The sequence below is a fragment of the Telopea speciosissima genome, chromosome 8 (genome assembly GCF_018873765.1).
Source record: "Telopea speciosissima isolate NSW1024214 ecotype Mountain lineage chromosome 8, Tspe_v1, whole genome shotgun sequence".
In the NCBI taxonomy this organism is placed as follows: Eukaryota; Viridiplantae; Streptophyta; class Magnoliopsida; order Proteales; family Proteaceae; genus Telopea; species Telopea speciosissima.
Genome location: NC_057923.1, coordinates 65243966 through 65259087, shown reverse-complemented (window position 1 = coordinate 65259087; position 15122 = coordinate 65243966). Strand labels below are relative to the sequence as shown.

The 15122-nt window shown below is 41.2% G+C and overlaps 1 non-coding gene across 1 annotated transcript; it reads left to right on the top strand.

The window, feature by feature from the left end:
* Nucleotides 1-13271: 13271 nt before the first annotated feature.
* On the top strand, nucleotides 13272-13343 carry TRNAQ-UUG. Its single transcript has one exon. It is a non-coding gene; the product is annotated as a tRNA-Gln (tRNA).
* The last annotated feature ends 1779 nt before the right edge of the window (nucleotides 13344-15122 follow it).

Below are 15122 nucleotides of genomic sequence, written 5' to 3'. Positions count from 1 at the left end.
AAGCAGTGGTCTCACCACTACACCCCATTATGAAATTCCCAACTGATCACGGGGCTGGAGAATGCCGAGGAAGCCAAGTGATTGCCAGACGTTGCTATGAAGGATACCTGAGGACTAAACAAAAGGAGCCCCAAATGCATTTGATCCACTTGGACAACAATCAAGATGTCAGAGACCAGGAAAGGAGCGAGCCAGCCGAGGACCTGGTCCCCGTGGAGATAGTGGAAGGAGATGAGACGCGTACCATCCAAATAGGTACAGGGCTGAGTGGTGAAAGAAAAAATGCCCTTATAAGGTTCCTGAAAGCCAATGCAGACGTGTTCACCTGGTCTGCTGCCGATATGCCCAAAATAGATAGAAAAATAGTCGAACACAGGCTTAGCGTCTATCCCAATGCTAAGCCAATATTCTAGAAGAAGAGAACCTTTGCACCAAAACGACAAGAAAAGGTGATTGAAGAAGTAACCAAGCTGCTTGACACCGGCTTCATCGAGGAAGCCATCTACCCAGAATGGCTTTCTAATGTTGTAATGGTGCCTAAACCAAATGGCAAATGGCGAATGTGTATTGATTTTACTGATTTGAATAAAGCTTGTCCTAAAGACTACTACCCTTTGCCTCGTATCGATTTATTGATAGACACCATAGCAGGACATGAAATGCTTTCTTTTATGGATGCCTATTCAGGATATAATCAGATCAGGATGTATGAACCTGATATTTTAAAAACTTCTTTTATTACGGGGAGAGATACGTACTGCTACATCCGCATGCCTTTTGGATTAAAGAACGCTGGAGCTTCCTACCAGCGTTTGGTAAATTACCTTTTCAAGCACCAGATAGGCCGAAATGTGGAAGTTTATGTAGATGATATGCTTGTGAAGAGCCTGAAAGCACAAGATCATATTACAGATCTGAGTGAGGCATTTCAAGTCCTAAGAGAAACTAAGATGAGGTTGAATCCAACTAAATGCGCCTTTGGAGTCACATCGGAAAAATTCCTCGGATTCATGGTCTCAAGTAGAGGGATTGAAGCAAATCCAACAAAGATTAAAGCTATACTTGAGATGCATCAGTCTGGAAGAGTCAAGGAATTGCAAGAACTTACAGGAAGGATAGCGACGCTCGGGAGGTTTATCTCGGCCTCGGGGGATCGCTGTCCGCCCTTCTTTAAAGCTATCAAAAACCGAGCGAAGGAACGGGAAACCAAGGGAGTCAAGCTCACCTTTGAATGGACTAAAAAATGCCAGACAGCCTTTACCGAGCTAAAGAAGTATCTGGCGTAACCACCCCTTTTGGCCAAGCCTGAACCAGGGGATATATTGCAGCTATACCTGGCCATCTCCACTGTTGCAGTAAGTGCAGTATTAGTCAGAGAGGATGAGAGAACCCAAAAACCAATATACTATGTCAGCAAAGTCCTCCTAGATGCTGAGACCAGATATAGTAATGTTGAAAAATATGCATACGCTTTGATAACGACAGCTTGAAAATTGAGGCCCTACTTTCAAGCTTACACTATTAAAGTGGTCACCGATCAGCCTTTAAAGAAGATACTGACCAAACCCGACCACTCAGGACGGTTGGTAGCTTGGTACGCGGAATTGGGGGAGTTTGATATTCTATATAAACCCCGGACTACCATCAAAGCACAGGCTCTGGCGGATTTTGTGGTGGAATGCACGCTTCCTGAAGAAGAAAGCCCCAACATAGCAGAACCCGAAGCAAAGTTTGAAGATTGGACACTGCATGTGGACGGTTCCTCCAATGCACAAGGATGTGGGGCTAGATTGATACCGACTAGCCCTGGAGGGTTCCTTATACAATATACGCTGAGATTTGAATTCCAAACAACCAATAATGGGGCTGAATATGAAGCGTTGATTACAGGATTAAAATTGGCACAAAGTCTGATGGTAAAACGGGTCACCGTCGATAGTGATTCCCAATTGATATTCAATCAGGTCAAAGGAGAATATGAAGTTAAAGAATCGTGGATGGCCCAATACTTGGGAAAAGTACGGGATTTGATCACAAAATTCAGCTACTTTGAGATACTTCAGGTACCTCGGAAGCAGAATACATCTGCGGATGCCCTCTCTAGACTTGCCACCTCAGATTTTCAAGATCTAGGCAGAATAGTGTATCTGGGCGTACTCACTTCCCTGAGCATAGAAAAATCCGAGGAGATCTTGTCGATCGAAAGGGAACCTTGTTGGATGGATCCATTAATCAACTATCTCCAGGAGAACATACTGCCCACCAACAAGGAAGAAGCAAAGAAGGTCAGAATGAGGGCCGCCCGATAGGAGGAACACTGTATAAAAAGGCATTCGCAATGCCTTATCTGAAATGTCTCCTACCATCTGAAGCAGAATATGTACTTCGGGAGATACACACAAGCATTTATGGACAACACTTGGGGGGCCTAGCACTAGCCCACAAAGTCATCAGACAGGGATACTTTTGGCCATTTCTCCGCAAAGAAGCACTGAATTTCATCCTTAAATGCCTGAAATTTCAGAAGTTTGCACCCATCACCCGTCAACCAGCAATCGAACTCTCTTCAATCTCTAGTCCGTTGCCCTTTGTCCAATGTGGAATTGACATACTGGGACCTTTTCCCAAAGCATCTGGAGGCAAGCAATTTGTAGTGGTGGGCGTTGATTATTTCACCAAATGGGTAGAAGCAGAAGCATTGGCAACCATCACGGCAGCAAAAGTTTGGAAGTTCTTCCTACAATCAGTTATATACAAGTATGGAATCCCGAGAACCCTCATTACTGACAATGGGAAGCAGTTTGAACAGAAATTCAAGGAATTCAGTAATCAATATGAAATTCAGTTAAGAAAGACCTCAGTAGCCCACCCCCAATCCAAAGGGATGGCAGAAGCAATGAACAAAATCCTATTAAATGGAATAAAGAAAAAGCTAGAAACAGCCAAAGGGTTGTGGGTGGAAGAACTGCCTAATATTCTATGGGCATATCGGACAACCACGAGGTTGGCAACTGGAAAAACACCCTTCATGCTGGCATATGGAACTGAGGCAGTACTCCCAGTAGAAATAGGGGAAACTTCACTGAGAGTATAGTTATATAATTCGGAGGTCAATGATGAAGAGCTCAGAGTAAACTTAGATCTGTTGGATGAAATTTGAGAAATAGCTCGGGTAAGAAATGCAGTACACCAGCAGCGGACGGCACGTCACTACAACATAAAGCTGAAACCCAGAAAGTTCCATCAAGGAGAATTGGTCCTATGCAAGGCAGAAGCCTCAGACTCGAGATCTATGGAAAAGTTATCACCTACTAGGAAGGACCATATAGGATCTCCAAGCAAGTAGCCCCAGGACCATATCACTTGGAGACCCTGGAGGGGGCACCCATACCACGATCTTGGAATGCTGAGAACTTGCAAAAATTTCATCATTGAAGGTCAGTTCCCAGTTATTTGAATTCTGGTAGTACTTTGTTGTGCGAATTCCAAAAGTCAATTCCAAAGTTGTTAGTTGTGTGATTTCCAAATCTGTCATTTGTGAAAAATCAATAATTGATCAATAAAGTTGAAGGCAAACATCAGAATTTTCTATGGATATTATTGTTTTTGTTAATAATATGCCAGCAACTAAGATAATGGTGAGTTGCACCATAGGGGCGCTTCCCCAAAGAAGATGATGGTCACCCGACCATAATGGTCATTTGCATCATAGAGGCGTTTCCTCAAAAAAAATTGATGGTCACCCAACCATAATGGTGAGTTGCACTATAGAGGTGTTTTCCCAAGATAAAGATAATGGTCACCCGACCATAATGGTGAGTTGCATCATAGAGGCGTTTCCTCAAAGCAAAATGATGGTCACCCGACCATAATGGTGAGTTGCACCATAGGGGCGTTTTCCCAAGACAAAGATGATGGTCACCCAACCATAATGGTGAGTTGCACCATAGGGGCGCTTCCCCAAAGAAAATGATGGTCACCCGACCATAATGGTGAGTTGCACCATAGAGGCGTTTTCTCAAAGAAAAATGATGGTCACCCGACCATAATGGTAAGTTGTACCATGGGGACGTCTTCATTAAAAGCAAGGATGATGGTCAACCAGACATAACGATGAGTTGCATTACAAGGAGGATCCCATGACAGAAAGGAAGTGATCATCTGATCACAAAAGAAAACACTCTACAGGAATACAAAACTACACATACAGAAAGATGAAAATATGCCAAGAAGATTGCTCGGATAACAAGATTCTTTTATTAAGTATTCAATACACTAATACAAGTATGCAAGTACAAGGTTATAAAGCAATCACATTTCTCAAATACAAGTGCACAGTAAGGTTTACAAGCACTACGATGAAGCTATGCTCAATTTCAAAACAAGTCCTCCATAAAGAGAAAACATGGCAAACTAATTGACCAACCACACCACCAGGAGAAAGCCCACTTAACGCTCCGTGCAGAAGGAGGATGAAAACCACGAGCTGAGGATGGGGAAGTGTGAGACAGGAGTAGCATTGACACAATGATCGATACCGAGCTCGACCATGATGAAGTAAAACCACCTGCTCCACAATAACCCTGAGAATCAATAGGTGACTACTTTGCCAAATGGGATTCACCATCGACGCTTTAAAGCACCAAAATAGCCATGTTTCTACTCCTCTCAAGGCATCAAAAATGAGGAGCCCACAAAATCCTGGGAGAAACACTGGCTTTGGGTTCTCTAGCTCACCGATAGATCCACACTACTGCCTGCCAAATACGTTAACAGTGAAGGTCGGCGACAAGCAGTCTCCTGAAGATTCTACACCTCTCCGATGCAACCTTCCTTCTCCAATGAGTTGGCAAAGGGAAGGCACCTAGAGAGGCACCATCACAGCCCTTCAACCCAAAGGACACTACGTGTCGATTGAGGATCGAAGCTGTGAAGAAAAATGTCGATTGAAGATTGAAGCCGAAAGAGATACTTATAAGATGGCTACCCTTCAAGAACATGCAACCTCTGCGTCTTAGAAAGCAACGGCAACTAAAACACCATAAGAAACAAAGAGTCTCTGTGGAACGGCAAAGGAGAAACAATCTAGAAGAATTCATCTTTCTCTCTAAGGAGCAAAAGTATGAAACCTCCTAGCCCTATTTATAGGGAAAAATGACGGTTCAAGGGAGAAACAGAATATTAAAGAGATAACTGCCCCACTTACTAGGAAGTTACGCCCAAGGCCACATGTTTCAACATCAATGGACCAACGTTCCTCCAAAAGTTGGAAATGGGGTAGTTACCTGGACGACAATTCGATTTCTTCACCAACCCCTTTAATGCTAAAGAATATGGAATGCCAATCAAACAGGGATATAATAAATGCTAGCATGGGAAATCTATAAAAATCTCTGAAAAAGGGGATTCACATCATGATGAAGACGTACATCATGAAAAAAGATAAACGTCAACAGAGGTCAGGAGAAAAGAAGGATTTGACAACTCATTAAGAGGGAAAAGTAACACAGATTCAATAAATTTCGAGCATAAAAACAAAATACATACATCCGAAGAATGACAACAGCGACCCGAGATACAATAATCACAATTTCAGGCGTTTAAGCTCGGGACGAGGTGGAATTGGGGGCAGGCGCCCCGAAACATTCTGTGGAGGAGGAAGAAAGGGTATGGTCAATGAAAAGGGGTCAAGTAAAACCTCCTGCACAGGAACACGAGGGTCAAAACCCAATCTTATCTTCCTCCAACTAAACTGGGGGGCAACCTCCCTCACTCAATCGTATAGACGTTGAGCACCTTCCAAAGCCTTATCTTTACAGAAACGCTCAAACACGGGCGATTGAATCACGTGGTTAATCGTGAGGTTCCCTGCAGTGTATCTTTCTGCCCAAAGATAGTCGCTCACATTATCCACGATATCTCGGGCAAACTCCAACCTGGACAATAGATCTTTTTCCCAACGTTCCAGAGACTTATAGTCTTCCAATTCCTCTTTCAGTTGAGAATTAGGCCTCCTCAGTATGGTGTTGGCCCTATCGAATGCCACTATCCGAGATTGCAACTCCTTCTCCCGCTCTGAAGTTTCTTGGGCAACGACATTGACTAAAGGAAGGTGTTCCTAGGCAACAAGTAGTAGGGAGTCATAATTGGGTATACAATAAAATAAAAATTCAAAGTAGCTAAGAAAACCCATTACAAATTTTCCATTAACCAAGCATATGCAGGATTACAAAAAAAAAAAAAAAAACAGTGACAAACAGTACAAAACACTGAAATAACAAGCAAAATAGAGAAATTAAATTGTAGAGGCATCTACAGCATCTCCGGAGTTCTTAGAGGCAGCTAGAGTGGTCGAGGGGACAAGAGAAGGATTCTCTTCTCTCTGCCCCATTCCTTGCACAATACTCTGCTCAACATTCTGCACTTCGTTCTTCTCAGGAACAGTCTCAGGGGCATCAAAAGGCACAGCCTGCTCGGATCCAATAACAGCAGCTCCATCAGGATTGACCCCAGAACTAGGCTTACCAGCCTCAACAAAAGGCACTTGAGGAAACACAAATGTGGAGGGATGAGGAATATCTAACTGCCCAACTGAGGAGGCGGGCTTATAAGCACCGGACTCTAGTCGTTCGAGCATATACTCCACCTCGGTTATTCCCTCAAAGTTGAAATCTGGATATTTCTCCTTTTTTTGAACCCAAATGGAGTAAGCCATTTTTAACATAATCTTAGAAGTTGTCGCCATATGGTGGGTCTTGCAAAGCTCGGATTCAAGTTAGTCATTAACGGCCATACTCCCCGCTTCTTGAACCTGAGCTCTCAAGCTAACAATCTCAGCCTGCGCTTCACCAAGCAACTGGTTCTTCTCACTTAACTCCTTTTTGATTTTCTTACAAGAAGATTTAGAAGATCGGACCTCCTCCTTAGCCTTCTTTAGGCTCTCTTGAGCTTCTGACAATGCCTTCTCAACATACTATTTTTCAACCTTCAATTTGGTCAATTCTTTCTTCAGGCGAGGAGACTCTTCCTCATAATATTTGACAACCTTTCTCAGTTCCCTCGTCTCCTCCTCGGATTTTTGGTACACTTCAGTGACCTTCCTCCGTCGCTCCACCAATTCAAAAGCAAAGGCCAAAATCTAAAATAAAATGAGAACTATGTTAGTAAACGGGAAGAAATAAGTGAAAATATTAGCTCAGGAAAGAATGTCACCTCATAGCCCCGGGCAAGAGCCGACTTCTCCAACATGTCATCAGACATCTCAGAAAGCCAAACTCGATCTGCTGGAGTAACGCAATTCAAGGCCATATTTTCGGCCACCGCAGTATTACCAATCACCCTCTGATCGTTCGTGATAGACCACTAGGGAACAAACATCTTGAGATTGGCCTTGCCTCTACCCTTATCTTTTTTGGTATTGGTAGGGGGAGGAGGATCTTTTGGGATCATAGAAAACCCCTCCTCCCGAGACCAAGCTCGAGTCAGGAGTCCTCTCTTTTCCCGAAGAAGCCTCGACAATCTCTGAACTTCGGAGAGGTGCAGGGGGAGGCTTAGGCGATCCCTTTTTTGAGGGTGCTTTTCTCTTCTTGCCCTTATCCCAGGAGGCAACAACCTTATCCCCGGCAATTTGAAGGTCCTCCTCCTGTATAAACGACGTAAGAGAGTCCAAGTTGAATTCCACTACAACCAACAAAGGAAACATATGAGACAAAGAAAAAAATTTATAACATAAAATACCTTGGGGAGGAGCTCCCGAGATGCTCACCCCGTTCCAATTCGCATATGTCCTGGACATCGATGGCTTCTCCCCTGATGCGACTCTTATCTGCTGTCAACTTCCCTAAGGTTATCTGATCCACGGAGTCCAACCGAGGAATTTTGTTCCCAGCCGTAGTATCAAGATAACCCCACATAGTAGGACACTCAGGTCCCACATGAACCGCCCAGAAAAATCTCTGTTTCCAATCGTGATTGGACGATGGAAGAGAATCCACTATGGGAATACCACTCCGTTGGCAAAAATAGTACCACCCGGGGTGACCACTATTCTGGTTTAAGGTGAAACACCTAATAAACAATGCTGGACAAGCACGCCTTCTCAACCGAAAACACTTTATCAAAAAGGCTCCTATACACCTCCAATCATTAGGAACCAGTTGACTGGGGGCAATCTTGTAATGCCTAAGGAGTTGACCTACGAAAGGAGAGAGGGGATATTGAAGACCAGCTTCAAAGGCATCAAGGATGAAACCCACCTCCTGAGGTCGGGGCTGATTCAATCTGTCTTCGGGTGAAGGAACTCTCAGAACGATCTCCTCTTGAATCGCGTAAACACTTCGGATTTTCGAAAGGTTATATTCAGATAGAACAAAGGAGATCTCATCAACTCCTTTTCCAATAGTAGGATCCAATTGTGATTGTCGAACTCAATAACCTTTTCTCCCAAGTTGTTTCATAGAATCCAGACTAGAAGTACTGGCTAATGCCCCAATAGAACTTCTGGGGACAAACGCTGAAACCCTAAGGGCTATATATCCCCAACTGAAGATGATCGAGGAGAAATTCCCTTACTCTTTTCCTGGGTAATCCCTTGATATAATCGCTCACCCTCATCCAATAGAGATTTTACTTCTCTGTCCTCCCTAGATGAAGAATTTCTCTTGATTTTCCCCATTTCCCCAAAAGTAAAAATAAACGGAAGAGAAAAGAACTATAGATAGAAAAGAAGAAGAAAAGAAAAACACTTACTTGAAACGAAGAAGTTTATGGTTGAAGAAGCTATGAAGGAACAGAATGACACTATGGCAGAACCTGAAGAAATATCCTTCACGGAAGAACTGGAAGATGAAGAAGTGAAAAAACTCAAGAAAACTGAAATGTTTTATACCCTTGGAGACATCTATTATAACACTCGTTAGATCCAACTGCTCAAATATTTTTGGACGGACCAGATAGTGGGGAAGACGAAGGAACCTATACCTGGGAAAGAGAGCATTATCATTAGAGAACTCCAGGAAAAGTAAGGAAGTTCAAAAGTTAAATTTTATAAACTTTCCATCAATCTCCCCTCAAAAGGAGCGAAAAGGTGACAGGTATTTTGCTAACAGCGGCCAATGACGGCGCATTTATAAATGACCTATAAAGGGTAGATATGTCCAAATGAGAAAAAATCATCGTCAAGATATCGCCTAGTACTGGTCAGCCCCAGGAAATAGACATGAACTCCAGGCAGATCCTCCAGACATTTCTCCAAATTCTGTTGAATTACAGCCTACACCTCGACCGAGATGTCTCAACCGAGGTAAAGGGAGTAGGGGGCAAATGATACACCATAATTTCTACTTCAAATCATGATTGTAGACATGGACTCATATGGAAATAAGGCTCAAAAGCACGTTTGGAGAATCTCACGTGCCCGACGGTTATAAAACTCACTCCCACCATGGCAGTTAAAAAACCACTCATGATCAATCCCACATGGACTGGGAATCCCGGGATTAAAGAGGGGACCACATCAAGAATGGAAGTGCCGAAAATCCGTGCTGCTAGGGAAGACCATGGCTGACGAAGAATGGGTTATTCGATCCATCTCTATAAATATAGGGTTAACCCTTCATGTAAGGGGATTAGAATGTATTCAACAATCAATAAAGAAAACATTTTACTCCACGGTCTTCTCTCTGTCTTCTCTCTTTCGTTCTCAATTTTCTTTTAATTTTCTTTACTAGGTAGAGAACTGTGTTTACAGCAAGGGATTTCTTCGGCAGAAATTCTTGCACAACAGAGAGGATCCGGCTTCCAAAAACAAAAATAGCCACCATCCCTTGGTGAGAGTTGCTGAATTTATATCATCAAAAAAAAAAATTCTTTTTTTTTTTTTTTTTTTTTTTTGTGATAGATATTCAAATCTCACAACCCATGTGGTAGACATGGTTGGTAGTATATCCATATGTTATAGGGCTTACCAAAAAACATATTCATATGTCATGGGAGAGGAGGGGTAAATTTCTCATCATCATCATGTTATAGAGTTTACCAAAAAAAATTAGGGAAGCAGTTTTCTATCCGAGAGTGTGGCCTACGCCAGCACTCCCATGTGTCTATCTCTCTCCTCCTTGAAATAAGGGGGCAGAACTATCTTTTCATATAGGGAGGAGAATATAGACACATAGGAGTGCTGGTGTAGGACACACTCCCGGACAACGTTCTTTTTTCCAAAAAATTAATATGTCATGGCAGGGAAGGGGAAATAAGGGGTAAATTTCTCCTCCTCCATCAATGGGATAATTTCTTTTGCATGCTTATGCGACCGGGAAAACTTTTCTGAAGAGTCCATGATTGTTGATCTTAACTACTTAAACCATTAAATGAATAGTTGTGTGTGTTAAATTCTATGGTCTATCCACCCAAAAGTTTCAAGGTTCGGAATAGGATCGAGGAGTAGGACAATTCTCCCAAGGTCTCATCTTGTTGGGTACTCTTTCCAAAGAATACCTTAACAAAGATAATTTCCTTAGGATTTATGACGTCATTTTTTCTTAACAATGATAATTTCCTTAGAATTTATGACGTCATTTTTCAGACGTTGGCATTGAGAAGCGGCTAATTTTTCACTGTTTTTTTCTTTCTTTTGTTATAAAAGTAAAAGGTAAGGATTAGGCACGTTGGTATAATGCCTATCTCTCTCCCATCTCTTATGAAAATGACCTACCTGTCCTCCCTATTGGATGCAACCACTTACTTGCGGGAAACAAACAATGTGCCCAACCCTCATCCTCCGTTCTCCTTGAATTTTTATCACCTCCAATTCATTGTCCCTTCCAATTCCCTCCAATTCCTCACATAGGAACAGAAATGACTACCCAACCCCACCTTGGGCACTGGATAAGGTGGTCATTTTCGCTCCTATGTGAGAGAATGGAGAGAATTGAAACGGGCAGGAATTGGAGGTGATAACGATTCCTTCCCACCCTCTCCCCCCATCCCCCACCCACCACCCACCACCCACCACACCAAGAAAAAAAAAGGTGAGAGAAAATATGTGGTGGATTATGTGTGAGCACAATAACCTTCCATATCCGTGAAGTTCGTCTCTCTCTCTCTCTCTCTCTCTCTCTTTGTTTTTGTTTTGTTGAATTCTATTTCTCTCTTTGTGTGGCTTGTTTTCGTGAATAGAATTGATGAGAAAAAATAAAGAAAACTTATGGTTTTTTGGACTCTCTCTCTCTCTCCTTGTATTGGGTTTCGTCATGACAACGCTCTAGCTGTCGAGGGAACAAAGAAAATTATTCCTGTTTTTCTTGTATTTGTCACGTCGAGATTTGAGTGAGAATACTATATTCATGTGAATTCATAGTTTATTAATATTAAGATTAATATTAATAATAATAATAATAATAATAATAATAATAATAATAATATTATTATTATTATTATTATCATTATCTTCTGTACAAAGTCTCGTGTTTTTCTATATTCGTCTTGAAAGAGTTTTTTCATATTTAAATGGGTTTATGTTTTTGCAATTGATTTGATTTATTTCAATGTGATCTTATTGTACACATTAGGACTGCAACAGGGTCGGGTTGGGCCGGGTTTTATAGAACCTTAGTCCAATCCTAAGTCCCCTTAGCTGGGCTTAGGCCCAACCCGATCGAAAAAACCAACCTTGACCCGCCCTCAGGGTCGGGCCGGGCTGACCCTGATTGACCCTGATCATGGGGAGGTGGAAGGAAATGCATGGGTTGGAATGGACCGGGGAGAAAATTATCAATTTTACGTAAAATAACACTATAATAAAATGTATTATATCACTTATTGTCTTCATATATAATATATTATATAACACAATGTGGGTGACGTTTAAAGTTTATAATATATATATTATATCAATATATATTTTATAGTATAACTTAAAACAGGACCGAGCCAGGCTTAGTCCGAGACCTCAACCCTAGCCCAACCCGACCTTCACTCAGGGCCAAAAATTTCCAGCCCGACCCACCCTCAAGGCCAAATATCTCAACCTAGGCCTTGTTTGGACTCAGGACGGGTTCAGGTCGACAGGGCCAAACTTGCACCCCTAATACACATACTTGATTATTAATGTGTATTTCTATTAACTTACACCTACACATGAGGGAAGAGGATTGTTTTTCCCAACAAATCTATAGTCAATAAATCCTTGCAATCTCATAACCTTGGGGGAGGGGGAGAAGAGAAAAATTAAAATATAATTAGAGAAACAGAAGCATAAAAGAGTTTATCTACGTATACATGCAACAAAATCAAAGACAATGATGATGATAAGAGCTTAACTTACACCAGAGGATGGATATGAGATCCCTATAACTAGCTACTCTTAACAAAAAAACAATTGTTTTGAGGTAGGAGGGTAAACCATTGATAGAGTAATAGGTGACAAAATCGAGTTTTAATATGAAAATCAACAACTCATATCATCATTAGATGATATTTCTTTTATTAATATTGGACATTGCTACGTACGTACGTAAGTTGCTTATCATCATCCGGCCACTTAATTAGTTAAAACTATGAGGGTAAATTACATGTCACCCCGGGTTTTCAAACGAAATTCAAATCACTCTCTGATTTTTGAAAATATTCAAATCATCCCCTGTATTAGATCCTAATATGACAAATTAGTCCCCATCGTTAGTTTTATGCTGTTAAGTGATGGTGTCAGCCAGTTAAATAAATTTAAATCCCTAAACTACCCTTGACATCCAAACATAGATTTTGAAGGATAGTATTGTAAATTTAATTCTAATATTTTAGTACAAGGGTAAAATAGTCTTTTCACACCAATAGCTAACAGTAGACTAACACCATTACTGTAGAGGGGGACGAGTGAGTATTTTCAAAAACCAAGGAGTGATTTGAGTTTCGTTTGAAAATCAGGAGGTAACGTGTAATTTACCCAAACTATTATATGTATAATATGTAATCATTAATTACTTACGATTATTAGTATGCTAGCTAGAAAATTACCCTGCTGCCTGCCTGTAGTTCTTCATTTGATAATTTTCTACTTGGGTTGAGTTGGGTAGTGAGCCCTACATTATTAATTAATGTTTTTTTTTCTACTGAACTAATTAAGCTGATTGAGACTTACCAACTTAAAAAATTACTATGCAATGATGTATGATTTAATTGAATTGAACCATAAATTGGGGGGGGGTGGTGGACAGCAGTCATTGATAAATTGTTTTAAAAACCTTAATATTTTAACTAAAGGGTGTATGTTCGGTGGTTCTATGGTGTAGTGGTTAGCACTTTGGACTTTGAATCCAGCGACCTGGGTTCGACTCCCGGTAGGACCTTTTTCCGTTTTTTTCTCTTTTTGCACATATGTTGTGAACTTTGAATGGGATATATGGATGGATGAATATATTTTGAATCTTATTTCATGGTATTAATAGGTTTTGAATTTGGAATGGAATGAATATATTTTGGATCTTATGATTGTTGTAGTTGCTTTGAAATTTTCATATAGGGACTTGGGTAATTATTGATCAAATTATGCTTCTATATTACCATTTTTTTTTGTACTGTTTTGTTCAAATTTAAACGTTAAAACGCATACTGTTCATTTTCGTTCTTTTTTCGTTCTTGGCATATTTGACCGTATTTTTGTCCGTCTCGTTCAATTTTGATCCATTTAAATCAAATACTTTCGCTTCGAGTACTATTTTTTTGCCGTTCCAATTTTAATTAACAGAGGTTACAACCATGTCCACATTCCTAATCTATTAGTCTTGAAATGTTATGGTCCTCTCAAAACTTTGATGACATCACCTTTGGGAGATCAGTCGCCTAGCTACTTTGCAAAAATATTGCGGGACCACTCTAACTTTCAAAGAGACCACCACCTTTGGGTGACTAGTCACTTTAAGATTAGAGTTTTTTCTACTTTGTATGCATTCAATTTACCTTGATGACACCACCTTTGGGTGATCAGTCACCTACTTTGCAAAATACTACAGGACCACTCTAACCTTCAAAGAGACCACCACCTTTGGGTGACTAGTCACTTCAAGATTAGGGTTTTCTCTACTCTGTATGCATTCAATTTACCTTGATGAGATCACCTTTGGGTGATCAGCGTGATGCCCATACTTTAAACTTTTGATCATATGTACTACAGTCAAATTAGACCTTACCACTTTGGTGGGTTTAATCTCATCCTACCATAGCACTATACAATCTTACAAATTGCAGCAAAATGTAAAATTTATATGGGGTTTATAATCAATCATGCATACATTCAGTTTTGTACTCTACACTACGTGTCACCTACTTTGTAAAATACTGCGGAATAACTCTAACCTTTAAAGAGACCTTACCACTTTGGGTGATCAGTCACCTATTTTGCAAAATACTGTAGTGTAGACACCTCATTTTGTATTTCCCCCCGGAGGTTTTTCGTGACAATGATGAGTACCCTCCAAGACGTAAAGCCGTTGTATCTGTGGATGTAGCGTCAGTGTGCACTGCCCGAATCTATTTACCGATTGTCGATTCCCCTTGCCAGAGCCTAAATTAGAGCCTCCAAGCCCTCCAAGATCCCTTGGAAAGGCTAGTCCTGACCCAGACCCCTTGGAACAAGCCTGGCCCAGCACAGAACCTGGCCCAAATAGCCCAAACCATCCCTGTCAACATCCAAGTCCAGGTCAACACTCAAAGACCCCTGAGTCGATATTTATTCAACCTTCCATCGACATCGACATATCCCAGTTGACTACCGAGCAGAGCTTTCCAACTATCTAACTTACCTCGACATTCAGAATTTTAACACCGACAACCGAGTCATTTTCCTCAATGTCGAGTGTTGTTCATCGACAACCACTCAATGTCGACCTCACCCCACCTCGATGTCGACTTGACCCCAGTTCACTATTAAATCTGTACAAATTTGAGAAGCCCAAACTTACCATGTTAAGCGCCAATTTCGATTCTTTTCGCGACCAAGTTTATTTTTGGCATCTTAGATGGATATTTTGGCTTCCTTAGACCCCAAGAAACTTATATTTTGGTCACATAACCACTTGCCTACAAACCATTGGCTCTTATCCTGACAAAACACCCACCGCCGATGCAAA